Here is a 26171-nt window from a genome sequence, read left to right as displayed (position 1 = left end):
CTGAGCCTGCCCCACAGCAGTAAAGCTTGCTCGTGGCTGCCTAGGACACCCGCCACCTGCGGGGGTGGACGGATTGCAAAACGGCCTCAATTCTCGCGCCCCCCCGCCCACTCACACCCCTTGCAATGTGACTGCAGCTCTTTCCACCCAGAGATGGAGTCGATTTCCCTGCCCTTGGATTCGTGCTGGCCCTGGGAGTCGCTCTGGCCACTAGGATGCGGCAGAAGTGATGTCAGCCGGCTCTGAGCCGGACACCAGGCGGTCAGCTCCACTTGCTGTCCTGTGGAGCCTGCTGGAGGGGAAGGCTCACATGGGGCAGGGTTGGCCCAGCTGCCCCAGCTGGGGGTCCAGGCGCATGAGGGGCCCGGCCACACTCAGCAGAGCCAGGAGCAGGCCAGCCAGGACCAGGACCTCACACATGAGTCGCCCAAAGACTATAAGGCAGATGAAGGTGGCTGTTTTAAGGCACTAAGCTTTGGGCAGCTTGTCACCCAGCAATAACTACCAGGTACACACTGGTACTTAGAACCACAACATTTTGGAGCTGGGAGGGCCCTTAGAGACCCAAGGATCAGATGTTACAGGGGCAGGTTCCAGCTGGACCAGGGTTCCTGCCCCTCTGCTCCCTGCTCTGGTGGAGACGTCTGGGCTCAGGTGAGCAGGCCACCCAACGGACCACGTCTGAGAACATCATCTGGCCCAGACAGCAACCTGCAAGGAAGCTCGCCACAGCATTGCTTGTGAGGGGGATGAGCCCACAGATGACAGGTCAAACACATCCTCCGCCAGGGGGGCCCTACGGAACCTGAAGTCACACGGTGGGTACCTTCACTCAGGAAACGGCTTTTCCGTGCCCACAAGCCTGGAGCACTGCACACACAAGGCACAGCGGCTTGCTCTGAGGCGGGGAATCAACGGAAGTGCAAACAGCCGGGCATCGGCAGCAAAGGACAAGAACACTCACTGGCCACTGTCACAGAGGCCCATCGATAGGTCAAGGGGCAGATCCACACGGCAGAATATTATGCAGCAAGGAAAAAGGACACACGTAACCCAGGCACCAACACGGACAAATGTCACCAACGTAAGGCTGAGTAAATGACCCCAGATCCCAAAGGGGACGGGCCACGTGATTCCACTTACACAAAGTTCAGAAGCTGGCATTAGGGTCAGGGTGGTAGTCCTGCGACAGGCAGTGACGGGGAAGGGCTCGGGGCCTGGGGCAGGTCGGGGAACGTTGCCTGGTATCTGCACACTCTGTGAACACTCCCACATACACTCTTCTGTGTGTGCGCTGTACTTCAAATACCCGATTACTAGCAAAAATGGTGCCCCAGAATACCACCTAATAATAGGGAAAATCAAAAGAGCTGGAAACACGTGAAACTCCATCTTGTAAATAAACATACGTGCAGAAAAAGGATGAGAAACTAAAGGTGACCGTGGTTCCTGGTAGAAGGCTGGTCAGAGCCATTCTGTCCATGTCTGTGTTTTCAAGAGGGGTCTCGGGGTTTGGCTGGAGCGAGGAGGCCAGAGCTGCCGCCAAGCGCAGATGCCCCAAACAAGGAGGGGGGCGAGACTTCCTTCTTGGACCAAGCCTGGGATGGTCACAGAGCCAAGTCCACGGTGCCCCGGCGCTGAGCGGAGTTCTGAGGCGGCCGGGGTGGAGAGCTCACAGCAGCTGGAATGGAAACCCTCCCTGCTCTCCGCCGGCCGCAAACGTGATCCAGATGTCCCCCGGCTCGCCCCGCGGCTGGCGCACAGAGGAAGCACATTCCTCGCCCAGCTGTCCGGGCTGCGCGGCCAAGAGCAGCTCCTGAGAGCTGAGGGGGAGGCACCCGCCATCTGGGCCGCCCGCCGTGTGTGTGTGACTGTGTGCGTGTGTGTGTGTGTGTGTGTTGCCGGGGGCAGTGGGAGGAAGGGTGCCCTCCTCTCCCAGCACCGGTCCTGGCACTCTGGGAGTCCCCTCCCATCCACCCATGCACACCTGCCCCCAAGGGGGAGTGGCTCAGCTGCAGGCTGGCACACCTAGTTAGTGTGAACAGGCTGTGATGATAAGCGTGGTGGTGCCTGGGCAGGCACGAGGGGTGTGGGCACGTGGACAGACACGAGTGGGTGAGCAGAAGGCGGGGGGATGGCGCTGTGACCCAAGCACGATGGACAGAGTCCCCTCCTGCAGCTCTCAGTGGTGGAGGCGATGGACACACAGGCCACCACACAAGGCTGCGCGGTAGGGGGGAAGGCCCAGCTTTGGGGGCGGGCAGGCCGGCCTCCAGCCGTGGCCTCGTCACTGGGGTGGCCCTGGCCGGGCCTCCTCCTCTGAGCCTTGGTTTCCCCAACTGCACACTCGGGCCGACGTCCCCGTGAGGACTAGCTGTGCGCCTGTACAGCCCAACACCCTGCTTTGCTCACACACACACACCTGGCGGGGATGTGATGGGGTGGGGGAACCCGCCACCCCAGGAGCTGCCTCGCCTGGTGGGGGAAGTCCTCCTGGAGCCCAGGACATCTACACTGAGGCCTGAACAAAAGACGTGTCCGCCAAGGGCTGCGGCAGCACCTGGTAGAGGCCGCCGCGCAGAGTGTGCACGTGTGTGCGTTTCCTGGGGGGAGGGGCTGTGACCCCAAGGAAGACTGCAGGACACCGGGGAACAAAAGAGGATCTGATATGTACACGGAGAACCTCTAGAAGGAAACAAAAGCTGCCCCTGGGCAAAGGCAGCAAGGCCCCCTCCTCTCTGCCTCCCTCCTGGACCAGCCCCGCTTTTAAACCACCTCCTGATTTATTTTTAAACTGCCTGCCGCCCACCAGCGTTGTGCCCCCCGCCAGCTCTGAACGAAAGTGACAGTAACATGAGCAACAGACAGACAATGACAAAGTGCCACTGAGCGAATAAACAGAAGCCTTAGTCCAGATCCCTTATTTTAAAAAAGGAACTCACAAAACGCAAGCAACTCTGGCCACAACACCCTCTGAGGATGGTCGGTGCTCAGGCTTGGGTGAAGCGGGAAGCCCTGCATCCGCGCAGGCACACCCGGACAGGGTGCGTCACTGGGAGAGGCAGGGAAGCCTTGAAGAAGAGGTGCATTGCCCCTGTGCGGTGTGCACAGCTGAAGCTGGGAGGGCTTCCTGGTGGAGGGCGCAGCTTGGCAAAGCAGTGCGGTCGGAACTCCAGGAACAATCTAGTATCGAGCTCCGCCTGTGCACGAAGGTGGAGAGCAGGGCGGGGAGGCCGGAGGGTCTGGAAACCTAGGCCATGCGGTCGGGATATTCCCCTGCCGGCAACGAGGCGCCCCCGAAGGCTTACCCGATCCCCAAGGCATTTTCGTTGCTTAAAAAACGTGCAGACTGGCTGCATATCACCTTGAAGGCCCCAGAGGAATGTTGCCAAAATATAAAATAATCAGGCTGCGCCTGTGAATGCTAAATAATAATTAGAGACCGGCGGTTTACCCTGCACGCACGGCCCATCGAGGGCGTCTCTCCGGAGGGCCACATGATCCTCCCGCCAGCCCCGAGACACAGAACGCCGCCTCGGCACACGTGGCCCGCGAGGACCCCGGTCACCCGTGACGGGAGCCACCGATGCGGCGAGGGGGTGTGGCCCCAGGATGCTGCCCGCGAGGCCTGAGGGATCCCACGTGGTGACCTGCACCCCCTGAAGCAGGTTTAGACGTCACCGCCCGCAGAGGTGGGGGCTGAGGAGGTGGTCCGGGCTGGCTTTGCTCCGAGGGCCGGGGTGTCTCCAGCTCTCACGCCCCACTTTCGTGAGGATGACCCGAGAGCTGGTTTGGTTGCTCTGCGGTGAGGGGCAGCCCAACATGGCGCTGCCCCCGTGCCTGCTGCGGGAGCCCCTGTGGACCGGGACTGGGGTGCGGGCAGGCCTGTGGTCTCTCGCCCCACCCAGAGACAACCAACCCCCCTTCTGTGCCCTCTCGCTTCCTGGATGTGGAAGGCCCTGCCCAGGCCCCTCCCTGACCCACACACCCAGGGACGAAGCCGGGCCCACGAGAGACCCCACCGCTGCGGGGGCAGCAGCCCTGGGCCCCAGGCCCTCCCGTCTCTGCCTTCATGGGGGAGGCTGGGGGCCACTGGAAAAGCTCACGCTTCCTCTGGCAGAGAACTCGGTAAAGACAGGAGGCGAGGTACCCTGGGGGCCTTACAGCTACAGCATTCTATCGTGGTCAAAGCTCATAGCACCGGGGAGGCCATCACTGCCTCCCTTCCCACATGCTCAGAGAGGTCCAGGTCTGCACCCGAGGTCACACAGCACTGGTGCAGGCTGGGCGCTCCTAAGGACACAACAGGCATGTCTGGCCCCAGCAGCTCTGTCTACTGCTCACCTCCTCAGATACCTGTGGTTAATTTTACAATTTAACGCCAGCCACGCCGGAGAGGCCTGGGGGCAGAGTGGCCTCACACCACCTCTTGGAGGGAGGCACCGGGCCCCAGCCTCTTTGCATCCCGGGCACCATCTTCCCAGGACCCTTCTCCCTGATGGATTCCAAACAGTCCATCTTCTTCCCCAGGAACCGTCGAAACGTTCCAGAAATTCCAATCACATGTCACCCAAAAGTCACGGCCCAGACCCTCCCCCGCAGGGGGGCCAGGAGCCTCAGGGGCCACACACAACCCGTTTCCAGTGCAGACAGCTTCCTGCACGTTTGCTGCGTGCCATGGGCCATGCGTCTCACCCCACTCCCACTGTCACCTCACGCAGTCCCCGGGACCCCGCTATTTCCCTACTTTCAGAGAGTCAGCAACGTGCCCGTGGTGAGCGTGGCAGCTGGCCCCAGGTGGGGGTCATAGTCACACAGGAAACCCGTGACTATAACCCGCTCCCACCCCTCCCAGCCCCCACCCACAGTAACCACCGCTGACGGGTCTCCAGGATCCTTCCAGACACTTCTATGTAAACACAACTCTGTGTGTGTGTGTGTGTGTGTGTGTGTGTACGTACGAGACCCGGAGGCTATGCTCATTCCCGCTGCAGTCTCCTCACCTGTGCAATGGGGAGGATGGGCCCCACCCTCGAGGGTTAAGAGGAGACGCAGAGGGCTTCCCTGGTGGGAAGAGTCTGCCTGCCAATGCAGGGGATACGGGTTCGAGCCCTGGTCCGAGAAGATCCCACATGCCGCTGAGCAACTAAGCCCGTGTGACACAACTACTGGGCCCGCGAGCCACAACTACTGAGCCCGTGAGCCTAGAGCCCGGGCTCCACAAGAGAAGCCACCGCAATGAGAAGCCCATGCACCGCAGCGAGGAGTGGCCCCTGCTCGCCGCAACTAGAGAAAAGCCCGTGTGCAGCAACGAAGACCCAACACAGCCAGAAGTAAATAAATAAAATAAATTAAAAAAATAAGACGCAGAGTAATAACTAGTAGAGGCAGCAGCCAGGTATACAGCAAGTGCCAAATTAGTGCCAACCTACAACAGCAGACACCCCGAGCCCTGGCTTTCTCGAAGATGCTCCCGGAGCCCTGGCTTTCTCAAAGGTGCTCCCCGAGCCCTGGCTTTCTCGAAGGTGCTCCCCGAGCCCTGGCTTTCTCGAAGGTGCTCCCCGAGCCCTGGCTTTCTCGAAGGTGCTCCCCGAGCCCTGGCTTTCTCGAAGGTGCTCCCCCGAGCCCTTGCTTTCTCGAAGGTGCTCCCTGAGCCCTTGCTTTCTCGAAGGTGCTCCCCGAGCCCTGGCTTTCTCAAAGGTGCTCCCCTGAGGCCTGCCGCGAGACGGAGGGACGCCGCGCCACACCACACAAAGGCAGGTGGAAAGGAAGCCTCCCCCTCCGCACCCAGAGGAGCCCCCAGCCTGGCAGGACGGTGTCCCCTGCCACTTCCCAGCCCTGCCCCCCACCCTGCTGGGTGGTCTCCCCCCAGCCTGGCCCACCCAGCCTCGAGGCCAGAGCCCCCAGCGGGCCCTGGGGATGACACTAAGGGGACACTAAAGCCTTCTGGGGAGGCAACCCCGTGAGCCAGCGTCCACACAAGCTGGGAACAACTTCCTTTCACTGGATTTAAGGAAAACACAGTCCTCTGGAAGCAAACCTTTTAAACAGATGTTTCCTCTTGGCACGAACTTCCCGGGCGGGGCCAGCGCTCTCACACAGAGGCGCCGGGGAGACCAAGTGATTTCCATTCTTTTTAGGAAGGGGAGGAAAATATTTTTAAAAATGTGTTTTACAAGCCTGCCTTTGCCATTGTTTATGTAAACAGGTAAATTGTTTCCTGCCTCAATTAAAAACATCTGCCACATAAATGAATACCAATTAACTCATCCTGCTTTTAATTAGCCTGTTAATTACACGCAGGCAGCAGAAAGGATGCCTAGAGTCGGCGAAGCCGAGTGCGCGCCCTCCCCCCAGCCTGGCAAGGATCTGGGCTGTGTCTGGCTCCTGCAGGATGAGCATGGCAGGGAGCTGGTGGCGCGGTGCCAGCCGGGATTCCCTGATCTGGGGCTGCCGGGTGGGCACCTCCTCCAGGGGCCCCTGGATGGGGTGGAGCCCCCTTCTACACCCCGTTCTGCCCTCCCCCTTCATCTCCTCCAGCCACCCCCCTCATCACTGGAGAGCAAGGAGGGACCTTAAGGGTGCCCCACTCACATCTCGGCCATATTTTGCTGGGGGAAGGAGGCGGCCAGGGAGTGGAAGCCTGTGCCTGGTCCAAGAAGGCCTGCCTGGGAGGGGCGGGGTGGGGGGGAAGACAGCTCGGTCAGACGCTGCATCGCATCGCTGCATCCTGAGCACCGGCCTGGCCGCCTCAGGAGTGCCCTCACCCGCCCCTCGCCTGCGCCCCTCCTCCGCAGCCTTCACCATGGTTCGTGATTTCTCACCGTCTTGTGCCTGCTTCCCCGAAGCCCGGCCCAGGGCAGGAGGCGCCCAGTACACGCTCTGTGAGCGAGCCTTACCCAGGCGATGTCATCATTCCCACTCGGGAGGCTCAGGAGGGCGGAAACCCCTCCAAGGGGTCACCTGGTCACATCCCCCCTCCGGAGGGGCTGGATTTGAACCCGGGGGAGCCCTGATTCCAGGGTGTACTGACAGCACCGAGGACATCACAGAGGCCAAGCTCGGGAGCCGCCGCTGTCCCTGGGGGCTGGGCTGGCGGGATCTCCAGCCTCACGTCTGATGGGCCCCCGGGGTGCCCCCTCCTTCCACACCCGGCTCTCTCCTTCCAGGGTGGGGGGCACATCCTAGCCTCCCACAGACACTCTCCCCACATCTCCCCCAGGTTCCCAGGGCTTACAGAAGCAGAAATGGTCAGAGCCCACCCAGCCAGAGCGGTCAGTGGGCTTCCACTCACACTCCAGGCCCATCAGGCAGGTGGGCACCAGAGCCGCTCAGCGAGAATGCTGCTGCTGAGGAAAAGGGAAAAGGGCAAGATGTGTCCGACTGCGTGGTGATGTCTGCCACGGGCATCATAGCAAGTGGACGGAGAGGAACCCAGGATGCAGTCCACCTTTCACCCACAGTGTTCTAGAACAGTCTGCCTCTCCAACTGCCGGTGGGCACCTGCTCAGGGGCTGCCTGCACCAGGCCTTCTCTGAGAGGCGGTGAACAGTCCACAAATGGACAGGCCAGAGGCCAGGGGCCAAGCCCTTCTAACACCGGGTCCCAGCTCACAGGCCCCACCTGGAATCCTGTCCCACCCTGGGAGAGGGGGAGGGGAGCAGCCAGTGCTAAGTAACCAACAATATATTAGCTCATTTAATCCTTCCAACAGCCCCGTGAGGTTTTCCTGCTATTTAATGATAAGGTCGAAACATAAGACGTGTTACCCTCCCACCCCCCCCCCCGCCCCGTTTTACAGATGCAACTCACACACAGAGGTTCAGTAACTGCTGGGCACACGGCTGGGGAGCGCAGGGGTGGGGCTCCACCCAACGACGCAGCTCCGCGTGTGCCCAGCCTGAGCGCACACGGCTGGGGAGCGCAGGGGTGGGGCTCCACCCAACGACGCAGCTCCGCGTGTGCTCCAGCCTGAGCCTGGACCCAACCCGCTCCTCTCCCAGACCAGCAGCGGGCTGCTGGGGGGAGCCACAGCCTTCGGGCTGAGTCGGGCAGCCGCCCACCTTCTGGCCGCAGCTACGCGTGGGTCCCTTCACTCGCTCGGCCTCAGCATCTTCCCCAGGAAGTGGAGGACCCTCACCCTGCCTCGCGACACGGGCGCGAGGATTCTGGGGCTGTCCTGCCAGCCTCCCTGCATGCCTCCCCTTCCAGGCAGGCCACCAGGCTGAACTCCTGCACGTGGCCGGGCAGTTCCTTGAGCTGCTGGAGGCCAAGGCCAGCACGGGCCCGGGCCCACCTGCACCTCAGCCTCGCCGGGTGGGGGCCTCTTCAGACCTTCTGCAGCGTGCTGTCCCTTCAACACCCGCCGCCCATCAACCTCACACGGGTCTGGGCCTTTCTCTGGGGTTTTTGGGCCAATTTGAGCCGTAAGATGCATTAACAGCAGCTCTGCACAGGGCGCTGGGGCAGCTGGGCCTGACGTGGGGAGCCCCGTGCTAGCTCACCCTGAGCACATCTCCATGCCCGGGGGGCTCTCCGAGGAGCGGCCAGGAAGGACAGCCGTCCCCAAGGCCCGTCCTTCAGGCCAAGAGATATCTTGCTGGCAGCCTGCAGCCCCGCGTGTTCCAGAGGGCCCGCCTGCTTGCGGGGAGGAACCCAGACTTGCTGGTCGGGACTTCAGATGGGCAGTGGCCACAGGGAAAGGACCACAGGGACCCTCAGGTCCCCCACGCCCCGGGTCTGAGGCAAGGGCTCGTGATGACCCGAGTCAGAACAGGGACCCCGCACCCCAGAGGCCACGTCTGCGGCGGGAGGGCCGCACCCCGGGGTTTAAACCCCGGTGACCTCCTCTGTGTGTGGCTAGATGAAGCCGCCCCCTCAGAGGTGACACAGGCCGTGGGTGGGCAGTTATAACAGAGGGACGGTCCTGCAGAAATGAGATGCCACTGGCCAGCGGGCGCTCACTGGTCAAGTGCAAGGTTCAGAGTGTCCACATGCTACATCAGCCCCGAGGTGGAATCGCTGTGCTGCTTCCGAGGGGCACGGAGAGGGCAGGAGCCGGCCCGGGGTCACAGAGCGGCAGCCTCACCCGCCGGCCCTCAGTCCCCTGATCTGGAGAACAGGCTGTGTCCACAAAGGGCAGAGGATCTGTTTCCAGCCCCGCCTCCCCGCCTTGGACGGCACCGGGCGGGCAGATGGGCCGGCGCTGCTGCAGCCGCGGTGGCAGCTGCTCTGGGAGAGGGAGCAGGGAGCCGGCTCCACACCTCCCTCCTGGGCGGAAGCTTCTGGGTGTTCTGACTCATTCCACAGAACCTCCAGGAGATCTGGGGGTGGGGCCCTGCTGAGTCAAAACAGCCCGGGGTTCTCTGTGGAGGGAGGAGCAGCGCTCTGCCGGGCTGTGAGGCCATCCCCCCGCCTGACAGCAGGGAAAGCCGAGGCCACCACTGGCCCCGGGTCTCCCCTCTGACCCTGGGAGGCCAGGCCAGGCCTGTCGTGAGCCTCGGGCACGTGCGGAATCGGGCGGCGCTTTATCTGGGGCTGCGCCCTCATCTCCCGGGTTCCCCTCAGGGTGGGCTTCCCGAGGCTGAGAAGTGGGGGGCCCCGATTGCGGCCAAGGCCGCGGGGCGCTCCCAGTCACGGGACACCCTCCCGCCCCGGTAGTGTGACCGTTTCCATGTGACTTCTTTTTAAAAGAGAGCTGCTAAGGAGGCCCCGGCGCCTTGGAAGGAACACCTGTGTCCGTAGGCCTCACCCCGACCGCCCCCCGCGGCCTGCAGGGCGGCCTCTGTGCAGACGGCGCTCCGTGCGGGTGTGTGGGACTCGCCCGCTTGCCCTTCCTGTGATCCGGGGACAGCCCACGGCAGGGCAGACGCTCTGAGCTGCGTGCTTCAGACCCACAATCGTCCAGCACAGCAAGCTTCCGGGGACAGACCCGAGGGGCAGCCCGGGCTCAGTTCCGGCCTATTCCGGCTCCACAACTCAGCTGCAACGCCGTGAGGACGCCCGCGGGCCCTCCTGGTCTCTGAATGCCCATCTTCCGACCCTCTCCCAGCAGCGCAGGGTTCAGGGCACAAGTGAGCTTCCCCCTCCTCCCTCTCGGCAGGCCTCGGGGCGGATGGAGAAGAAGCACCTGCCTCAGCTTGAGCAGGAGGACAGGGCGAGTCGAAGCCGCCAGTCGTGGGGCCACAGCCTGACCCAGAAGGCCCGCGAGCCTGGGAAGGCGCAGCTCCACGCGGGGATCTCCCTCAGGGACAAACTGGCCGCCGCCATGCGGTCATGAGGGTGGGGGGCAGGCAGACCCCAGGCGATGCCAGGGCTCCCGTCGGATCAGCCCTGTGAGTGCTTCAGCGCAAAGCCGGGCGCACGGGGAGCTCGTGGCTTTTGCATGCCTTAGTATTGTTTTTGCTCTACTTTTCGCCGGGCCACGCGGCACGTGGGATCTTAGTTCCCTGACCAGGGGTCGAATCCACGCGCCCTGCTGAGGAGGCACAGAGTCTCGGCCGCTAGACTCCCCCGCCAGGGAAGTCCCCACGCCTCAGTGTGGATGCCAGCACCTCCACCAGCCAAAGTCCTCAGTGCCCACCGGCGGTTCCCGGGCCGTGCTCCGCCCTTCTCGGCACTCCTCCCTTGTGTCTCTCCAGCCACAAGCCCACCTCGCTGGTCCTCAAATGTGCCAGGCACACTCGTGCCCCAGGGACTTCACACAGGCTGTTCCCTAGGCCAGAGGGGCTGTGCCCTGGTGGCCTCCTGGCTCCCTCCCTTCCAGGCTTCAGCTCAATGTCACCTCATCAGAGAAGCTGGACCTGGCAAGGACAGCAACCTCCCCCCAGCCACAGGCCCTCCCCGCGGGCCCTGGTAGAGAAAATGTTCCTCGACCCCTTCGTTTATTGTCCGTCTCTCCCCAAACAGAGTAGCAGCCCCGCAAGGGCAGCGGTCTGTCCGCTCGATCCTGGAACAGCACTGACGCACGACAGGCCCTCAGGCGCTACCTGTCGAAGGAACGAGCAAGCACCGCCGAACCGACTGCGTTCTAATCGACGGCTCGTCTCAGCTCCACGTCACCCAGCTCTGTGCCGGCGTCCCACAGCCGCTGGGCGTGCGCTGTGCCGGGCAGCAGTGACCCCCACCCTGGGGCCAGCCTCCCGGGCTTCGTCCAGGAAGGAAGCAACGGCTGGAAAGCGGGGTCACGCTGGAGGGGGAGCCCTGATGAGCAGATGTGAGCGGAGGTGGGGGGCGGGGAAGCACCGCCTGGAGTCAGAACGCAAACCCCCAGCCCCCCCGAAGCTGGGGGCACGGTGGCTTTGGCCAGGCCCACCCACCCCCAGCATGCAGGGGGCTCAGAGGAGGAGTGAGGGACTGAAGCTCTGCTGCAGTTCGAGAGCTCCGCTGTCTTCCAGTTTGGAGAGAAATGAAAAATCCTCATCTCATGCACCCTGGCCAGGCCCTGGGTATTCAGATTCTGCCCTGTGTCCAGACAGGCGAGGGGAGGGGCCAGCGCCTCTGGGAGGGGAGGGTCCATCTGTCCTTCTCCAGGGACCGCCCCACGTGGGGTGGGAGCCGGGGTGCCCAGGGGGACAAGCTGTGTCAGCTGATGGCGGACAGGCATACCACGAGGTGCCAGGCTGCTCCTGGCTTTGCAGTGGCCCCAGAGGCCCGGGCTCCCTGGCAGCTGGGAAGGAAAATGCCTAATCTCTCAGTGGTTCCCGGGACGGGGCCGTCCTGGCTGGGGAGACTGAAGCAGAGGTGACCCGGAGTGATCTCCACCGCCCTCCCCTCCTCCGCCCCAGGCCCAGGTTCTGCAGGGTCCCAACCCCCAGGGGCCTGTCCTGACCCCCCACCCTGAAACCCTCCGTAATTCTTCCTGCAGGAGGGGGGCTCCTCGCCACGCCACACAGGCTCCTTACCCACGAGGAGTCCCCCATCCTGGGTGGCCAGAGGGAGAGTCTGAGGACATCACGAGGTAGAGACTGAGCGTCCCCGCCGGGCCCCGTCCAAACTCCCGACCCAGGAATCTGAGAGCCGGCATCTGGTGGTTCTATGCTATGGAACGAGGGGTGTTCTGGCCACGGCAGGCGGGGCTGGATGACTTCTCCACGAGCTCGCCCGTCCCAGCGAGTTGTTTCTGGGGCGCGCCCTCTCCTGCCTCTCAGCTGCCCCTGGAGTGAGCCCTCGAGACGCCGCGGGATAAGGTTGAGGCGGACGGCGTGACCCTGGCCGTCTCCCGCCGTGGCCCCCACGCAGGCAGGACTCACGGCCCGACTCCAGGGCTGGCGAGCAGATGAGATAACTGTTTGTGGAACCAAATACAGCGACAGCTTGCAGGCAGGCGGGCCCTGCTGTTCAAACAGCCCTCTCCCAGCACCCGGCGAGGGCATCCCCGCAACCGCGACCCTGGCATCGCCGCGCGTGAGATGGGGGCGCTCACAGATGACACACGTTCCTGATCCCCTGGGCCTCCTGGGTGTCAGGCTCCCGCCTGGGCTCTGGGGCAGCGGCGAACAGACAGACGGAAGGCTTGCCCTCACAGAGCTGACCTTCCAGGAGGGAGGTGTGGCGCCGGGCAAAGAAGAGGCCCAGCGGGGAGGGGGAGGGCGGCCGTGGGCGCTCACGGCAGAGAGGACACTGGGCGGGGCGGAGGGGGCACCGGCAGCCACGTGTGGGGGGGGGAGCACGCAGGCAGAGGGCCCGCCAGGCCCCGGTGTGCCGGGGAGACGGCAAGGCAGGCGGGGCGGGGCTGTGTGGCCCTCAAGCCACCGCAGCAATGCGGGCGATCCGGCTCTGTCCCCGGAGGAGCCACATCTGACTAGCTTTCCGGGGGCCTCTCCGGCTGCCACGTGGAGGCCCCAAACTGCCTGCCTGTGTGTGGGGGGAGGGCAAGGGTGAAGCCGGAGACCAGGTGCAGAATCTTGCTCGTGCCACGGACGCCGGACGCAGGTGCCAAGGAGACGCCGTAACTGTTTGCGGAACCAAATACAAGGACAGCTTGCGGGCAGACGAGCCCTGCCGCCCAACCACCCTCCAGGCTCCTGGCGGGGGCGTCCCCGACAGCCAGGCATCACCACTCCGCCCCGCCCCCGGGCCAGGGTGTGTCACCTGTGGAAGGTGACTCTGGGAAGCCGGGCGACCAGGGTGGGAGGCTCTTCTTGTGAATTCATCCCTTGAAACCTGGGGGACAGTGAGTTACACCGAGTGACCACTCGGCACAGCAGTTCCTGTCCCAGGAGTGAGCCCAAGAGAGCTGAAAACACACACGCACCCAAAAACGTGTACACGAAGGTTCACAGCACATTAGTCACGCTCGCCGAAGGCGGAAGCAGCCCAGCTGTCCATCAGCTGGTGATGGACACACACAAGACGCGCAGATCCGCGCAGTCCAATCTCAGTTGTTACAAAGGAATGAAGCATGACACGTGTGACAACACGGACGAACCTCGCTGAGTGGCCGGAGGCGGTCGTGTATCTGAGACGCCCAGAACGGGCAGGTCCACGGCGACGGAAAGCAGAGCAGTGGTTGCCAGGGGCTGGGGCGCGGCGGGGGGGGTGGGAGTGAATACTGGTGGGGACGGGTCTCCTCTTTTTGGGGTGATGAGAACGTTTGGGAATTTCACGGTGGTGCTGGTTGTACAACATCGTGAATGTGTTAAATGCCACCGAACCGCACGCTCGAAAGTGGCTACGGCGGCAAAGGTCATGTTGTGTGTTTTACAATAAAAAAGAAACCCAGTGGGGAGACGGAGGCAGGCAGGACGCGACCTTGTCCTCCTCCCGTGGCCCGTCTGTGTTGCTAACAGCCCAGGACTGGGGAGTCCAGGTGTGATGGGGACACGCTGCCCTCCCCGCTTGGCGGCCAGGGCTGGCCCACAGCAGCGCAAACTGGGAGGGTCATGGCCCTCTTCCCAGGCGCAAGGCTGTTGGTGACCTGGGGGTCCCAGCCCTACAAGTGGGCAGGAGGGTGGCTACCTTGCTGACCCCAACCCCGGCTCCCCCGGGGCTGGTGGTCCCAAGAAGGAAGATGGTGAGGCCCGGCCCCGCTGGCTAGTGACCCACGACCTTCCAACACACGCCCCGCATCCGGAGGCATGGCCTTCGGGAGTCAGCAGGGACCCTGAGGACAGTCCGCCTAGATAACCTCATGAACCAGGAGGCCTAACCGTACCAAAGGCCCCTGTGATGTGAGGATTCGCAGCCGGAAAGGGGTTCGGGTGGCAACTGAAGGAAGATCAGCCGCTTTGAGAATCAGATAAAAGCCTTCGGAACGCGGGGCGTCGGCACAGGTCAAGCCCAGGACCGCGTGGCCACCCTGACCCGTCCTCCCCTCCACCCCGAAGCCCCCAGGGCCGTACAGGCCCCGACAACTCCACCGACCCAGCCGGGCCAGGAACTGTGCTGGTCCCTAAGCAGGGATTTAACGATCACGACTGCAGAGATTCTGAAAAGGTTTCGCATGAACAGAGAGGAAACCGAGGCCCCAAGAAACCATATAACCTGTTCCAGCCAAGGGCAAGCCTGTGGGCCGGGACTCCAGCTGGGTCCTGACACCCTGAACGAGGCTCTCCCACAACAAAGCCAGGCACACGTGAAGTGACAGGAGTCCTGGGACAGTCCTTGTAGATGGTGGTGACAGGCATTCTGGGACGGTCCATGTAGATGGTGGTGACAGGCGTCCTGGGACAGTCCTTGTAGATGGTGACAGGCGTCCTGGGACAGTCCTTGTAGATGGTGACAGGCGTCCTGGGACAGTCCTTGTAGATGGTAGTGACAGGCATTCTGGGACGGTCCATGTAGATGGTGGTGACAGGTGTCCTGTGGCAGTCCTTGAAAATGGTGACAGGCGTCCTGGGACAGTCCTTGTCCATGTGTAGTGACAGGCATTCTGGGACGGTCCATGTAGATGGTGGTGACAGGCGTCCTGTGACAGTCCTTGAAAGTGGTGACAGGCGTCCTGGGACAGTCCTTGTCCATGTGTGGTGACAGGCGTCCTGGGACAGTCCATGCAGGGGGTGGTGACAGGTGTCCTGGGACAGTCTAGGCTGGCTGCACAGCTCCCCTATGAGTGCCCCCGGGGCTGCTGCCCTCGGGACAGTCGAGGGAGGTCACACATCCTTCTTCTGTCTGTTTTTCACAGCCTTGCACACACACTTACGTGTGCACCCCCCACGTGCCCACTCACACACAGGGCTCCCAAAGCAGGGTGAGGTCCACCATGGGCCCCAGAGCGAGCGGCTCCCCCTCCACCAGGGACCTCTCTGCAGCCCGGCCCCCTCCTCACCAAGTAGACGGAAGGGCAGTGAGCTGGGAAGCACACCTTTTCAGGCATAAGTGCCCTGGCTTCAGACCGTCCTACCCACATGCTGACTGTGGGACAGAAGGGGCCTCTGCAGCCCGATGCGCAGAGGGAGCACGGTTCTCCCGGATGAGCCCCACCCTCTTCGGTGCCCGTGTCTGCCCACATCTGTCCCCCAGGACCATCTTCTCAAAATGCAAACCTGACCAGCCCCGCACCCCACCCCACCCAGCCCAGCTCAAGGGGCTTTCCTGGGCCTCTGAGCCTCCAGGGATAAAGACCAGAGTCCCCTCCGGGTCCATCACGCCCCACAGTCCCCCGCCTGGCCCCGGCCCCCTGGCCTCCGTGTGGTCTGTCACCTCCGCAGGGTCGTCCCCGACACATGCCTCACAACGCCACACACCTGTACCCCCGGCACCATCGCATCACAGCAGCCCTCAGTGCTGTGGCCACTTGAGAATTCCCTGTGCCCGCACCCTGCTCTGTCCGACATGGCGGCCACCAGCCAGCCAACGTGGTTGCTCAGAACTCAGAGTAGTGTAAAACACACGTGGAATTGCAAACTCTTTTTGCTTTTTAAAAAAATTTTATTTATCTTTGGCTGTGTCAGGTCTTCGCTGCTGTGCGCGGGCTTTCTCTACTTGTGGCGAGCAGGGGCTACTCTTCGTTGCGGTGTGTGGGCTTCTCATTGCGGTGTCTTCTCTTGTTGTGGAGCACAGGCTCTTGGCGCGTGGGCTTCAGTAGTTGTGGCACGTGGGCTTCAGTAGTCGTGGCTCGCGGGCTCTAGAGCGCAGGCTCAGTAGTTGTGGCGCACAGGCTTAGTTGCTCCATGGCATGTTGGATCTTCCCGGCCCAGGGATAGAACCCGTGTCCCCCGCACTGGCAGGCGGATTTTTATCCACTGCACCACCAGGGAAGTCCCTCAAAGTCTTTTTTAAAAAAGATCTCAATAATTGAAAAAGAACAATTGCCTGTTGAAATGACAATATTTTGGATATATTGGGTTAAATAACAGATATCACTAAAATTATGTGGGTTTCCTTTTCCTTTTCCCCTTTTCTCATTGCGGCCACAATCCTAACTGACACAGTCTGCTCTGCTTGTGGGTGCTGGGCGCAGGCTGGGCTCACCAGGCCGCGGGGGCCGACGCGTCCTGGGAGAAGCCGTCATTCAGAGCATCTCCTGTGGGACACGGCTTCGGGTGTCCCAGAGGGCACGTGGCACGTCCCACCCTCTAACAGCTACTCGGATCACAAACCGAGCAAACTCCAAACTTCCGTGAGGTCTCCGCAGAGTCCAAAGAGACGCCGGCATGCAGAGAGGCCGTCTCAGGGCTCCGTCCACACACGATCGGACCCCGGGGAGTCAGCTACGCAAAGAGCTCGTGAGGCGACAAGATCAACGGCTGGCGGGCCACGTGGAGAGGGTCTCAGCCAGACCCCCGACCCTGAGCCTTCACAAGCGGTGATCTTCCCCAGGTAAAAGCAACGCCTGTAGTGCTGTCCAGTCTGTACTCCAAGGCGCGTGGCAGACGGGGTCACAGCAAGGCGGCGTCGTCCTGTCCCCTGCCTGTGGACAGGCACCTGGTGGGGCGAGCACGGCTGCTCGTCAAGGGAGTGGATAGGACCGCGTACCCTGTACTCTCCTGCCCAGATGTCCTCTACGACAGCAGAAGGACCTCTCTGCCAGGACCATAGCCACCCCCGCCGTCCACATCCGCACTGCCAGCACAGCCCGGTGTGCAAGTGTCAGCACACAAACACCTGCCCTTCCCTCCACCCTGTGCACAGCCAGCTCAGACACGGAATGCTGCCGTCTGTGCTCTGCCCGGGGCAGGGGTGGCCGGTGCCCCACTCTGACTTCTCAGGGGCAGGGAGGTCGGAGGAAAGGGCTCCTGTGTTTACTGCGCTCACGAGTCCAGGCTGGGCTGGGTGGGCTCGGGAAGCCCAAGGCCCAGGGAGAAGTTGCACCAGCTGTTGGGGGAACCAGGTGTGGCGGAAACACAGAGGCTCTGGACTCAGATGACCTGGGCTCCTGAGCTGGAATCCCACCTCTGCCACCGAGGTGGGATGTGATGACGCTACTGGATGTGATGACGCCAGCCCCAGTTTCCCTCTGTGAGCTGGGAGGGGAGCGGAGCATGGGGGTGCAGGGCACACAGCTCCGGTCCCTGGCTCTGAGCTAGCTGTGTCCCCAGTGTGGGGAGGCGGGTCAGCAGGTGTGGGGGCCTGAGCTGCGCTGGATCACCCCAGTTTGGGCAGGAGGACGCAGGCGCAGGCTGGGAATCAGAGAAACAGGGCGTGACTGCAGAGCTGTGGCAGCACTGGCACTGAGTGGCCCCCAGAGAGGGGCTGTGACAGCCAGGTCTAGAGCCACCAATCAGCCAGATACACCCGACCTTTCACCCCTCATTGCAACCCAAAGAGGGAGGAGCCAGTGCGACAGTATTTTGCATTGCAATAGACTCAGAGAGGGTGAGTGATGTGCTGCCGGTCACACAGTGACCAGGAGGGGAATTGGGATTCAAATCTCAGCAGTGGGGCTCAGAGAGGCCAGGGTGGTGCCCCTTGCCCTCCACACAGCCTGGGTGAACAAGCTGGGAGGGGCTGTGGCCTCCTCTGGTCCTAACGACCCTCCTGCCTCTCAACACGTCCCCCGCCTGCCTGTAAGGGGGGCCACAGCAGCTGGAGGGCTTTCCTTTCCTGCAGTGGCTTCACCCTGGCTTTCTCGGGTGCTCCCGGGTCGGGACCACAGGGTGAGTACTTCCCCGTGGGTCCCGCACGTGGCCCAGGGCTGTCAGGTACACAAGGAGACCTCCGGACCTGCCCCGGAAGCTGCGGCTCCTGCCCTGCCCCCACTGTGGACTTTTCTCTGCCCAAGTAAACAGAAGGCGCCCAGTGCCGGACGTCCTCCCAGACCTCCTCCTGCCACGTCCACCACGCTCTGGCCTCAGGGGCAGTGGGAAGTCCAAGCACCCAGGCTCGGGGAGGCTGGAAGCGGGTGTGGACAGTAAGCAGGATGGACACCGGACGCCAAGAGCGTGCGGGTGGTCGCCGAGCGGGACTGCGGGCACCCTGGCCCCAAGAGAAGGTTTCCTCGTTGCAGCCAAAAGCATCTCTGCTTCCCTTCCCACCGACACGTGGCTGCCGGTGCAGTCGCCGGGGTACAAAGAGCCGAAGTCCTGACTTGTTTTATCGCCGCAGAAAACCGCTGCACACGGTGCGTCCGTCGGAGGCTCCGCTCAGCCACGCACCGAGTGCCCCGGGTATGCCGTGAACTCAGACGCGGGAACCGGGAACCCACTGTTCCTCACTTTCCTTATCCTGAGTTTCCATCCCTAGCGCCAGGCCTCCGCCTGGCTCTTTCCACGGAGGTTACGAGGGTGACGTCCTGCCCAGGAGCCTGTTTACAGATGCCAAGGCCGCGCTGGCATCTGTGTGCTTGGCGTAGGGGCCCCGCCCTCCGCACCGCCTCATCTGGGCCCCCACGGAGCAGGGTTCCGGCCTCAGAACCGTGGCAGCAGAAGCACGCCCGCTCCTTTTGTGCCCAGAAGTCTGGGGGCATGAGGCCCAGAAAGGATTTGGAGGTGTGTCCAACCGTCCTGGAGCCTGACCCTCAGAATACGCAGCGTGGTGCCCGCGCAGCCTGGCCTGGACCCGGAGACCCACGCCTCTAGGAGCTGTGACCTCGTACAAAAAAGGAGCCTCTACCAACCCACCCCTCTGAGCTCCCCCCTCCCTGCGAGCCTGGGCCCTCAAAGGCCACACCCCAGACGGACACCCACCAATCGCGAGCTACCAGCCTCCTCCTGCCCCTCCCTCGGACGCAGCCGGACGCAGAGGCTCCAGGTGGGGGGACATGGGAATCTGTGGGGGGCTCTAAGGAAGCATGCCTGCAGGCCCCACACTGGCCCTCCGGAGTCGGAACTTGGCGGAAAGCTCAAGGGGCCTGTCCACCCTCTGGTGGACCTCTCCCGGCCTCAATGTCCCCGTCTGGAGAATGGGACAGCAAGGGTGCCCACTTCAGGGTTGTCCTGAGGTCACATGAGAGGAAACAGCCTGCCATCGGGGTGTGAGCTGCTGTTGGTGCTGCGTTACGATCACTCTACCCCCTGCCTGGACGACTACCTGTCCAGCAACGCAGCGATGGGTGACAGCACCTTCCAGAGCCAGTTTGGTCCAGTAAATGCAACAGTGGCCACATTCCCACGTTTACAAGTTAGAGTTCAGGCCGCCCCACCCGGGTCTGGGAGGTGACACCAGCTGCCCAAGAGCGATGCGAGCGTTCTAACAGACAACGTCCAGTGGCTTCCAGAGGGCCTCGAGTGACAATGACCACCCCTCCCCTGTCCAGGGTGGTGGCACGGGGGAGGGGGCTGGCCTTGGGCCTCTGTGACCCAGACACGGCAGAGGTGCTCACCTTCCCCGGCCCTGATCCCAGGTGGCCCCCAGCCCCAGGTGGTGCCCTGGATGTCAGTTACAACTGTGCCCCACGAGCCTGAGACTGTGTCCAGGTGAGGGTTCCGACATCTGGGGCGTTAACCCCCCCTTAGCACCCAGCAGTCACCACCAGCCCCCCCAGGTGTGGAAGGAACCCTGACAGGCGGGCCGGGGACCAGGGCTACAGACACAGGGAGGCCAAGGCGGCTGCTGTCTGGGTGGGGGTGGGGCACCCAGGCTCCCCTCATGGAATCGACAGCCCACACCTCCCCGGGCGGGCGTCTGTGAAACGGGGAAAGTCCCACCGCCCCGCAGGCTGTCCCGCAGACTCAGGCGGTGAGTGTGAGCGCTGAGCCTCGCTGGGCAAGGCATGCCTGGTCCCCAGGCTAACTCGCGCTGGCGGCGGGACAGACCGCACGCAGTGAGAGCTGGGCCACGGAAAGCCAGTTCCCGCCCCCAGAGCACCGCTCATTAAGCACCTACTGTGTGCTAGCCCTTCACCTCGCCCACGTTCCGGATTCTGAGCACACACGTGTGCACACACATGCACACACTGACTGGCAAGAGAATTCAGAAGAACTGAATTCAACCACCACCCTGCAGGTCCTGCAGGAGGCAGACAAGTGGCTGGAAGGGGGAGGGCGCCGAGAGCTCCAGGGCACTTCCAGGTGTCAGGGAGATGCCTCCCGACACCACCCTCCCCTGCTGCCCGGAGACCAGTGCGCAAAGCCGCCCCCTACAGCAGCCTCGTGGGCTTGGACCTCGTGGATTAGTGACCCAGCCTGCCGGCGTCTCCAGATCCTTACGGAGGAAGGAAAATTAATTTCTTCCAGTTACGCAGAAATGAAAATATGTGGACCCAAATCAGAGAGATTTCCTGGAGGTGGTAACTCATTATGCGGATCACCTGGTGACAGAGGAAGGGCTGGTGGGTGGCCCAGAGCAGCCCCAGAGGGTCCTGGAGGAAGATGTCCGCCCCACATCCTCCAGCTCGCCAGCCCGGGGACCCTGGGTGGGCTTGTGAGCAACCGGGTACCACGTCCCTTCCCCCCCATCACACACAGATCAAGGCAACTCCAGAGAGAGCCGGATTCCGACAGAAAATTCGTCCTAATGTGATATCCCCTCCCACCCAGCGTCCGCCTAGCTCTCCGGAGCCCCAGGCGCCACATCTGTTCCTCTGCTCAGCGCCCCTACCCTCCTCTTCCCTCGCATCGCATGAGGGTGGCCCGGCAACACAGCCCCACGCAGCCGGGCTCTTTAGGGACCAGGCTGTCAGCTGCCCAGAACAGAGAACAGAACCCCCTGCCTCCCTGGGACCCCCATGCAGAGGACAGAAGGTGGGAGGTGGGGTGACACGGCGAGACCCCAGTGCCCATCATGGTGCCAGCCCTCTATGAGCGTGCCCTGCCCCTGCCCCTGAAAAGATGCGGGGGGCTTCCTGGCGTCCAGGGCAGGCAAGAGCTAAGCCCCCCAGGGGCCCAGCCTCAAGAAGTTTCTCAAAACTTGCGGCAACTTGGGAGAGCGACGAGGGACACAGAATAGCTGCCCTCCCTCTGTCCCCGGCCAGCCCCTGTCCTCTGAAGGCGGCCGCCCTGGGAACCTCCTGTTTCTGGGTCCAGGGGAGGAAACACACGCCCAGTTAGACATAATGATTTGGTGTCCTGGCCGCTGGTCAAAGTCAGGGCCTGATGGTTGCTCAGATCATCTCCCACAGGAGCACAAGATCTCTGTTCTCAAAGGAAATATGTTTCTCCCTAGTCTCTGTAACAGGCCAGAGATCGGCCAGCCTCAGCCCAAATCGTGGGGAATACAGTTATTCTGGGGGGGGGGGGACTGGCAGGGGTCTCCACTCCTACAGGGGTCTGAGCACACACGCAGTTCCCAGCGGCCGGAAGGCGGAACAGCCTGGGGCTGTGTGTTCAGAGCCCGGTGCCTCAGAGTGTGGCTTGCCACCAGCCCCGCCGCCTTCTGCTCCACGTAAGCCCGTCTAGGGCTGAATTTCCAGCCATCTGTCCCTCCACGTCGGCTCACACCTCCCTCCCCGCCGTTCCCACAGCCTGGCTCCCAGCCTGCCCAACATGCAGATGGACGGTTCCCAAAGCGTGTGAGCAGAATCGCTGCCACGGGGCTGCGCCCGAGGCCCCGGAGCTGTCAAGATCCAGCGGCTGCTGTTCAAGACCTTCTCCCCAGCCACGGGGAGTGGGGCAGGACCCAACCCCCAGGACTTCACGCCTAAAAATGTTTAAGGGCTCCTGCGCTGGGAGGCATGTCCAGGAACCAAAACAAGAGGGGGAGGGGCTAGAAGGAGCTCTGGCCCTCCCCAGCCTGGCCACAGGCACCTCCATCTGTCCTAGGGTCACCCTCTCTGCCCCCCAACCAGTCCCCTGTCACATGGCCCGAGGCCTCTTTGTCGGGAAGCGCGGGCACCGCAGGGGAAGCCACAGGACTCCCCACCTTCCGCACGCAGGTCCCACCTTAGGTCTGACCACACCCCCAGCAGGTCAAGCTCCCGCTCACCTTGGGGGTGGTCAGTGGGCGGGCGCTGACTGGGCCGGCCCCACCCCGCTGTGGGCTCCAACTTTGCAAAGTGGGGAGGAGGGGCCTCAGGGAGGCCCACGCACTCTGCCTGGCTGCAGGGAGACCCTAGGACAGCAGCCGCGGGCGGAGTCGGGTGACAGCGCGGCAGCGCGCGGACGGACGGGACACTTACGGTCCGGGGGTCCGGCGGACGGGAGGCGATTGCACTCTCGCGACCCGGCTCCTGAAGCGGCTTTTCTTTCGAACTCGGTCCCTGCCTCCGTAACTTGGGGGCAAACCGCGCGCTGTCTTCTCGCGCCGGCCGCGCTCAGGCGCGAGACGGGGCCGGGGCGCGCAGGGCGGCTGCCCGGGCCATGCCCAGTCGCGTTCCGGGCCGCTCACTCCGCCCGCCGGCCGCCCGCGCGGGAACAAAGCGCGCACGCCGCCCCGGGCGGTCTCCGGCCTCCGCGGCCCGCGCCCGGTCCAGCCGCCGCGCCTTTGGCTCGCGGGCGCCGGCTCCGGCTGCCGCGCGCTCGCCCGAGCGTCTCACGGGGCCCCGCGGCCCCCGCCCCGCGCGCCCCGCCTCCGCCTCCTGCCCCTCGTCGCCGCCGCCGCCGCCGCTGCGCCACCTGCCTCCCGCTCGGCGCCCATCGCGCTCAGCTCCGCCCCGGGGCGCCGGGCTCCGTGCGGGGTCGGCGCGGGAGAGTGGCTCCGCCCGCCGTCGCCCAACGCCGAGGGCCGCCCCCGCCGTCCCAGCCACTCGGGCAGCCGCGGACCCCGGGGCGCGTCCTGAGAACTCGGCCGAGGGCGCGGGCCAGCCTTGGGGGCCGCAAGCTCTAGGGCGCAGCCGGCGGCCGGGAGCGCGGGTGCGAGTGTGGGGGCTGCGCGGGCGGAATGCGGGTGCGCGGGGTGCCGGGGTGGGAGAGCGGCTGCTGTGGAGAGAGAGACGCGCGCCGCTCAGTAGGGAGGGATGTCCGTGAGGGGAGCGCAGGGTGCCGCGAAGCGAGGAGCGCGGAGAGTGTGGGAGCGCGGGATGTCGTGGTGGGGGTGCCGCGGGGGTGGCAGTGTGGATGCCGTGGGCCGGGAGCGCGGGCTGACGTGGGGATAGCCGTGAGGGTGCCGTGCAGGGAGCTCGAGTGGCGCGCTCGGCGGGCCCCTCGCCCGCGCCCACCCCCGCCGCCGCCTCCGCCTCCGCCTCCGCAGGCCGCGCCCTGGGCGGGCGGGTGGGGGCCTGGAGCTGAGCGCGCCGCCGCGCACACCCACCTCGGAGCAGTCGGCGGGCGCCCGCCTCGCAGTTTTACAGCCGCAGCGTCTGGCGTCCCGGCGGGAGGCGAGCGGCAGGCGTCCCTCCTCCGTCCGCCGCGCCCCCCCGCCCGCCGCCTGCCGCCTGCCGCCTGCCGCCTGCCGCGTGGGCCGGGCCGGGCCTGGGCCGCCTCCGCGCTCAGCCGGCAGGGGGCGCCCTCCTGCCGCGCCCCGCACCGCGCGCCCTGGTGGCCTCTGCCCCACGCTGACCGAGTTACGGAGCGGAGTGCGGGGGGCGCAGGATTCCCGCTCACAGCTTCTGGCCTGGGGCGTTTGCGTGTGCTCTGCATTTATCTGCGTCCCATTCGTTTAATGTCACCCTGCAGGAACGCCCAAGCCGCTGCCCTGGCCTCTGTGCGCCCCGCTTCTCCTTGCCTGCAGCCCTCGCCCTACCTCCTTACCCGCGCCCACTTTGCCTCTTTCCCTAAAGTGCTTTGCGGCATATCTGGTGCATTTGCCCGGTTAGTACATTCTAGCAAAATCGGTGCCTTTTCCCTTTCTTCTTCTTCCAACAGACACAGACTGTTTCTTAGAGACAAGCTGGGGTCCCAAGGTCACGGTCTTAGGAGACAGAGGAGCCAGAACTTCAGAACACTACAGCCCTGGTTTGCATCTCATTTGGCATAAATCTGCATGCGAAGTTCCAAGGTCCCCAATTCCCAAGTACAAAAATACAGCAATGTGCCAAAAAATATCCTTCTTCTTGACTGAGCCCTGCCCACCGGGGCGAGCTAGGCAGAGGAAGCTGGTGGGAACACAGTGCAAGCCTCGGGGCGGGGCACCACCGTCCCATCCTGGTTGCCACCCCCAGAGGCACTGCTCCGGGGTCTGTCAGCTGGGTCGCCAACTAGCCATGTGGCCCTCACCAGTCCCTTGACCTCCTGGGCCTCTGTCCTTGTGGAAATGAGGGGTGTGGTGAAGGATTACTTGGAACACAAATGTCTGGCATCTCCCATCCCCTGGCTTTCAGAATGTGATCAGGTGTGGACCCCTCCTGTCCTGGGGGAAGAGCAAAGGGTCCTGAACCCGTGTCACAGAAGAACGTGGATTTAAAAGCAAGTGTTCCAGACTTCATACATCGGCATTTATTCACACCGGCTCCCTTACTTCATGGGCTCTGAGGCGCCACACATTTTAAGACGCACCATCATTTTAAGTGCCACTAAGAAAAGAGAACACTCTCGCCGTTATAATCCTAAGATGCCTCTAGATTTCAGATATGTTAACATGCCACCAGTGGGCTAGGTGGAGCATTGAGCATCGAACAGACAGCCTGAAGCCAGCCTCAGGGGCTTTCGGCCAGGCCGTCGGACAGGTGGACTGACAGACAGGCACCAGATTCTCACAGAGCATTAGCAGAAGCTGGGTCCAGTCTGGGCTCTGCTGCACCTTGACCCCTACAAACAGCACATCGTTGTCAGTTCTTTGTGTTAAATTAGCAATTGCAGGAGCTTCCCTGGTGGTCCAGTGGGTAAGACTCCGCGCTCCCAATGCAGGGGACCAGGGTTCGATCCCTGGTCGGGGAACTGGATCCTGCACGCATGCCACAGCTAAGACCCAGTGCAGCCAAATAAATAAATAGATAAATATTTAAAAAATTATCAGTTGCATTGTCACTGATTTAAACAGGGTGCTGAACACCACTGGAGACATGACAGATCCCAAAATACCAAGAATAAAACCGCAATCATTAGAGACCACGCTCAGGTCCCGAGCCAGTCCAAAGGCTCCCGTGTCCCCACCTGGGAGGACTGAGGCCTGTGGTGACTGGGTCAGATGGACGGCCAGGCCAGTCTGGCCACATCACAGTCATGGTGAGTCACTGCAGGACCTGCCACATTGAGGAGGGCTTGCTGGGGGCAGGCACTGAGCTGAGCACAAGCTCTGCATTTTCCCACTTAGTTCTCACCTATCTGCCAGGCAGAGGCTACTGGAACCCCCATTTTACAGGTGGAGGGACCGAGGCTCTGACTGGCTGCATGGCCACACAGACCCACACGGGTGGAGGCTGAATGCCCACGCTGCCGCTACACTTTGGGCTCCCTTTTGCCCCCCATGGGCTGGTTTCTCACTCTGGAGATGGCCCAGGAACAACCCCTGGGTCTTTGGCGGAGCTGGAGTCCCACCAGGCCAACTTGGCCTGGGCGTGCAGACCACCAGCCACTGCAGACCACTTGTCTTTAAAAATAATGCTGAGGGACTTCCCTGTTGGTCCAGTGGGTAAGACCCCGCACTCCCAATGCAGGGGGCCTGGGTTCGATCTCTGGTTAGGGAACTGGATCCTGTATGCATATCGCAACTAAGAGTCTGCATGCCGCAACTAAGAGATGGTGCAGCCTAAATAAATATTAAAAAAGAATAATTCTGAGTGATGGTGGACTTCCTCAAACACGTATCTGTTATATGTAAAAATCTTCAGCAGAAGTTTAAATTAGCTTCCAAGAGTATAAAATCTGACATATTGTTAAATATGAATATTTCGAAATAAAAGGGTGGCTGATGGGCTATAAGTGATAGCGTTTCGGTAGGCATCACTGTCCACTTAAAAATACGCGCACGAACTCTTAACATCTGAATTTTCACCAGCTCCCTAGCTGACACAATGAGCTTTTAGATACAACACCAAA

The 26171-nt window shown here is 62.8% G+C and overlaps 1 protein-coding gene across 2 annotated transcripts in view; it reads right to left on the bottom strand.

The window, feature by feature from the left end:
* The window catches only part of CBFA2T3 (CBFA2/RUNX1 partner transcriptional co-repressor 3), an 83059-nt gene that overhangs the window by 31365 nt on the left and 25523 nt on the right, over window positions 1-26171 (bottom strand). Inside the window, exon 1 of one of the 2 annotated variants that reach the window (XM_049702831.1) lies at window positions 22436-22893. The exons of the other annotated variant lie outside the window; for it this stretch is intronic. The gene's annotated coding sequence lies outside the window, so the exon portion shown is untranslated. Of the gene's footprint in view, window positions 1-22435; window positions 22894-26171 lie in introns of those variants that run through there. 2 annotated transcript variants of the gene reach the window in all.

Source organism: Orcinus orca, chromosome 20, assembly GCF_937001465.1.
Source record: "Orcinus orca chromosome 20, mOrcOrc1.1, whole genome shotgun sequence".
Lineage (NCBI taxonomy): Eukaryota > Metazoa > Chordata > Mammalia > Artiodactyla > Delphinidae > Orcinus > Orcinus orca.
Note: the sequence above shows the minus strand (reverse complement) of the source record. Positions and strands in the feature narration are given on the sequence as shown.